The sequence below is a fragment of the Rutidosis leptorrhynchoides genome, unplaced genomic scaffold, assembly GCF_046630445.1.
Source record: "Rutidosis leptorrhynchoides isolate AG116_Rl617_1_P2 unplaced genomic scaffold, CSIRO_AGI_Rlap_v1 contig288, whole genome shotgun sequence".
In the NCBI taxonomy this organism is placed as follows: domain Eukaryota; kingdom Viridiplantae; phylum Streptophyta; class Magnoliopsida; order Asterales; family Asteraceae; genus Rutidosis; species Rutidosis leptorrhynchoides.
This window is the reverse complement of record NW_027266531.1, coordinates 59,810-66,512: the sequence shown is the minus strand read 5'-3', so window position 1 is coordinate 66,512 and position 6,703 is coordinate 59,810.

Below are 6,703 nucleotides of genomic sequence, written 5' to 3'. Positions count from 1 at the left end.
TTTTAGTACTTTTCAACTTCCATCTTGATTCTTGAACCATATACTTTTAGTTTTTTTGACTCTTGCCCTCACGATACCTTAAAAAGTCTATGAAACTCTAAGCATCGAAAATCAATGAAAACTAGCAGAATAGCCGAGAGTAAGAAATTTACAACTCAATCCCAAAAACTCTTAAAATATTATTGCTCCCTATTTTCGTACTAGGTTCCTTAAATCAGAAAATATAAAACAATAAAACTAAAAAAAAAATTAAAAATTAGAGAGAGAACTTTAAAGTCATATTTTTACTCCTTCCTTCTCATTTCTTATAAAAGATATGAGGAGATTTTTTAAGGAAAAATAAAATACAACTCATATAAAAATCATACATAATATTCAATGTTGTCATAAAAACAACTTCTCTTATATACTACCACTAAATAACTTTTATCCTAATCACACAATTTATCTATTACTGCACTCACCCCCTTTACATAATTTGAGTTTCATAATATTTTTAACTACAAACCTTAGCTAATTTAGCGGCAAACCTTTCTCTTGCACCCCGAGGGAAATCCAATTACCCGTCAACGTCATCGGGAGAGTACATGGACACGCGCCATTTCAATTGTGAAACGATTCGACTCAAATGAACAAACAAGGAAAGAGAACTGAACCTTCTAAGATAATTGGAGGCTGAAGCTTCGAGAGAGGAAACCAGACAACGTCAGAGGAGCTGCCATTGATGGTGCATTGCCAGTTCAGGAATTCAACGATTCTGGCAGAGCGGAAGCAGGGGAATTAAAAGAAGGCGATGAATGCTTCAAGGAAAGAGATCTCTTAAACTTGCACCAAAGACCTGACATCGTTCTAAGCTAGTGTGGATTCAAAGTCAGCCTATCGATTGGATGCGATTCATGACGATTGTCAGCGAGAAGTGCTGCTATCTCCGAGTGAAAACTGTAGTTGTTGATCACGTGAAAGAAATAACTAGTTGTAATTAGTGAGAAAAAATCAAAAGTAAACAAACAGACAAAGAAAATTATAGACAGCTTCAGTAGCCATTCTCACTATATCTAAAACTATCAATACCTTTGATAGCATCAAATATGAGAAAGATAGAGAGAGGAGACAACAAACAATAACAATGGAAAAGGTAGCATCATCAAATCATGTAGAATTATTGTATAATATATAAAAAAAAAAAAATCAAAATTAACTTTTATTGTAGACTATAAACGATTATAATATATCAAATTAAAATGGGGTAGAAAATAAACCTGTTTTGGTAAATCATTGATCCGATGAGAACGATGAAAGAAATTCTTTCTCTGACTTTTGATCAATTGATCTTTTAATATTGCCATCAAGACGCGTTAGTTGTGCACATAGATTTGTAGTAGCTAGATAGAAAATTGAATCAAAAATGTAGTGCAGGTTAAGCAAATGGAGGCAGCTCCTCTCTTATGTACATGTAATGCAACTTAATTAGGGTTTCTTTTCAATATATTCTAATCATCATTTACAGATCTATCCTTCTTATATTTTTGATTAATATATTATGTTTTTTTATCATCTTTCCTAAATGACTTAATAAGAAGTAATTATGATAATCTGATAAACTCAAATATATTGAATAAAAAAATTCTTGATATATAGAAAAATCCCTACACCGATATCCTAAAAATTTCCAGTAAAAAAACTAACAATCTACGTTTTTCCATAACGAGATTGTAACTTATTGGTGTTTTTTATATTATATATATAACAAAAAATATAATATAATTTCATAATTAAGAGAGGTTTTCAAATATAAGAAAAGCATAAGAGACGTTTGTGTGAACATGTTATGTGTATCCAATAACTAACAAAGGTTCTTAAAATATATGAAAAACCCTCTCAATTCTAGAAACCAAGTCTTGTTGGACTTTCCTCCTCATAGGTGCTCCTTTCTCACTTTAGCTACCATGTCTTTTAGAAATATATATGCACTGTTTATCTTAAGCAATTTTTCGATTCTTCTCATGCTTTAGCTCTTCCATGAGACCCTAGGATACACAGAAATTTCACAATGGCCAGAGCCACTAGTAGGCTCGTACAACATCTTGATAGCTACAACTATCCGATACCCCAGGAAATTGTATCTATTCCAGCAGAGCTTTCAATGGCTTTGATTTCTCTATTGAACTAGACTTTAAGTTTCTTTGACTCTTGGACTCACACTAACCACCCCCTTTGACAATCTTATCGTTTGGAGAACTCTCATGCTTTTTTGGTGATGATAGTTACGGGTGGCGCACTATTGTATAATCGAACCTTAAGACGTGAACATGGTTCACTATTCCCGTATTTTCCATTATCGGGAATACTAATCATGTTTAATTAACGTTATTCCCGGATTTTGGTATTATCGGGAATCAATTTTCACGCCTTTATTCCCGGATTTGATAACACTGGGAATAACTAATCACGTAATTAAGTTAATTGTCCCGGTAATGGTGAATCCGGAAAGTATAGTTTCGTCTATCGAGACACGAAAAACTCATTTTCTCGTCCACGTATTAGAGTTCCATGGCATTTATAATTTCTCGTATAGTTACAGGTTTAGGTGATAAAACAAACGTGTCAAGCTTTATTTATTTATTTATTTATTTTGCAAATTAAAGTTTGAGGATAAACCTCAATTACAATGAAAAGTCTCAATGCATGATAGCGCCAATGAAAAGTATAGACGAAACTAAGCTATTATAATGATTTTGTATATATTATTGAATTTGGGCTCAAAAATCGTCTCACTTTGAAAGATATTACCTATTTGGTAAGTAAACCTATTTTTAGAATTAAACTTAATTAATTTTAAAATTATTAAAATTGATGGATATATAGATGGGATTTTGTAGCTTTATAAAAATATTCTGGCAAGATTATATAATAATTTTTTTTGATGTGTTAGTTTGAGTGTAATGAAAACGACATTAGCTTGCATTTCATGCCTTCACGACATTTCATGTAGAATTATTGGTTGATATTAATTCTCGGAATTGTTATAATAATATTAATATTATAGGTGACGGAGATCGAGCGGGTGACCAGACTCGAGTGGTCCCAATTTTTAGTGCATTTTGGGGGAGGTAAGTACCGTATATAAGATACTACGTAATATAACGGTTTTCTAATAAACCGTTGTCTTAAGTATTTCTTTAATGATAAATTACTATAGTATATGATTGGGTTTGGGAAGCTTGATTTTGAATTGATATTTGAGGAAATGCGATAGTTTTCTATGTTATTATCGAAATATATTTGATTTGATTCACCATGAATTGTGATGTGCTATATGTATAATATCGAGATATTTTGGAAACTTGATTTGAGTTCACATTGATTTTTGAACCGTGATTTGACTTAAAAATGATTACTTTGAGAGATTCGAGACTTGATTGGATTGTCATATGTGTAGGATACGGCCGTATACCGAGTTTAGGACTATCTAGTTTTGGGTCCTGTCATTTGCTATCATTGAGAATAGAGTGACCAATTCGTAACGATGACGGGCCCACGGTGAGGCCAAATGTTGCGCACCTAAGCCAAAAGACGTGGTGGCGTGTCGTTACTCGTACCTAGACATGTTCTAGGGAGCACGTGCTATAAAGATTAACCCATGATAAGAAACTGTGATTTTATTAAGATTTGAAATCGAATTTATATCGGGATTTAATTAACTTATCATGGGATCGTATTTTGACGAACTACACTTTGTGAAATGGATGTTTTGGGGAGTATTCAATATTCTTTCAATTATATGATAAATCAATTTATGATTTCACATATGGTTTCAAAACGGTTTTTATAACTGTTTTGGAGATTACTTGGGATTATAATTTATTAGATTATGGTTATATTGCTTAGTATATTATATTCTGTACTTACTGAGTGACTCCCACTCACCCAAAAATATATATTTCTTTTCAGATTTTCCAGGACTAGGTTCCATATTCTAGCCTCGTCTACTCGAGGACTTTCTCCAGGAGTTTATGATCTTCTTTTTGGTATATCCCCTATGTACATTAGTTGTCTAGACTTGTAAATTATCCATGTAAACTTTTGAAATTAGTGTAACTCCGTGTTGGTAGAACTTGTTTGTATGACTTGCGATTTTTGGCTTGTGGGATTGTTGTGGGCATAGATGTTATAATGCAGATTTTTGTTTAAGTCGGAAGTCGTTTTGTAATTATTAAACGTTGTTGTTGGTTATATTTGGACGGAATTTTGTATTTTGAGACTGGTCGTAGTCCCGAGGTTGAATGGTTTACGACGCCGGTCATAACATGGGTTTAGGTCGTGACAATATATTATCTCCGTCCCAAAATAATTTTGAATAGTATAGATAATGATAATGAATTCACACATATTCCATCGAAACAGGGTAAATATACTCGAGGCCAAAGGAAAATGAAGAGCACAAACAACATTTGTAGAATCGAGCACGTACGATTAATGAAGCCCAGAGTTTCAGTGATCAGTTGGCATAGAACTGCTCGATAATCCTATTACTTTTACCATTCAATCATTCCAAGTTAAACAACAAAATTTGGCCTTTATTTTTATACGTAAATGGTAACATTTAGCTTAAATCTCGAGTCCTAAGTTTTGGAAAACTTTTTTTTTGGGTTCATATTTCAATCTATCTTATTTAGATAATAAGCGTTATTGTTATAATAAAATTGTTATTTATCGAATTTCTATAGATTTAGGTCAGATTTTCGTTCAAAAATCTGTGGTGCGACTAAAATTTTTTCGATTATGTAATCCTAAAATCTAACATTATCAATAAACCCGCTGGTTCCAGATTTTTTTTTACTATAGAAAATAAAGAAGTATTGATTACGATGAGGAAAGAAACAATGACAAAAACAAGGATAATGATAAAGACGTTCTATCTATTAGAATGACCTAACTCCCCGAACTACGTTCCAAATCCATATCCAAAACCTTCACTAGTTATTATGCAATATACAATCGTAATATGCATACTAATTACTCTGTACACAAAAAATGATATACATCTAACACAACTAATATTTTGTTAGGTCAAGTCCGTTACTAACTTTTCATGATTCTCAACATATTCATTTTAGAAGTTTAATTGTATTACTGCGTAGCAGAAATAAAGAAACTTATATTTATTACATTCAAATTGCAACAATTGCTCAGCACACGAAGTGATCAACAATTGCTCACCATTCTTGTAGCTCCTTTATTTGATGATATAATCATACATTAACAATTAAGATGCTAGCTAAACTTCATAATTTTTTATAATAATAATATAAAATATTAAGTCAATTAAGATTTGACATTTCCTCCATCAAAAATTCAAGAGGAGTGGATTTTGGATGGATAGATTTATATTAAAAATTAATAAAAAAAATAAATTAAGGGCACTTAAGCTTGTTGCCATGGGTTTTGAGCTTTGCATAGCATGGGCATGCATTTTTGTGGCCGTAGGTGCCTGGAGGAACGCAATTACATTTGTGACAACAAGCTTTGCAAGCTCTGTGGCACACATTCTTCCTTGATGATTCCTTGCATCTCCTCGAACACGCTACACCACAATCTGTACGTTTTTTCTTAAGTATGTCAGATCAAATTATCAGATTGTTAATAAAGTCATGAAATGAAATGGGATGGAATTATGGAAAATTGGTATTATTATTATTATTATTATTATTATTATTATTATTATTATTATTATTAATTACATGAAGTTATTATTATTATTATTATTATTATTATTATTATTATTATTATTATTTTATCTTGAATATCATGGAAAACTGGTACTAATAGTATAAAGTACGTACTGAATGAATTGCATTTTGATTCTTTGCTAGGAAAAAGGAAATACAAGTTATAACAAGAGGCAAGTTTAAACAGGTGAAAATAGACTTTTGGACACTATATTAATTGTAAATTGTACATTTAGATCTTAGTCTCTATATTTCGTATTAAAAGGCAGAAATATCCAAATTCAAGATCATAGACTCATGTGGAGTATCGAACGTCGGGGATTTATAGGCAACTAACTGATTTTCTTGATATAGTGATGCTTTTTGTGGAAAGCCGCCACATCAATCTCCTTGTTAACCTGTTGAGTCCGACATGCATCTTCATTATCATAATTAAGTTCACCCAAGATTCTTTGCATTAGAAAATGAAAAATGGAGAGGAAAAAAAATATACTCCCTCAATCCTTAATTAATTATCACGTTAAGAAGAAAAAGATATATTGCCTCCATCCTTAAATAATTGTCGTATTTCTTCTGTAATTTATGGAAAAAATGTGACAGTTAATTAGGGACGGAGATAATATTATTTTGCATGTGGATTTATTAATCCATGTCTCCAATCTCTTAAGTAAGTAGTATGCATAAAAATTTGGGGATTTCATACTCACATTTGAATGAAATAGTACTTCAGCCTCTGCAAATGTCTGAAAACCAATCAAGATTATTGTGTAAGAGACTGTACATTCGAATTTACAGCCAGGAGATTATAACAAAGTCGATCCGATTAATTGTGTTTTGTTTTATAAGTACCTGGAGGAGGAGGATGGCCATTGACGAAAGCTAGAAAAAGCTTCATCTTCTAGTAATTTTAAAAGAAATTCTGATTCTTATTTCTTATTTCTTATATCAATTAACTATATTGAAATTGATATGCA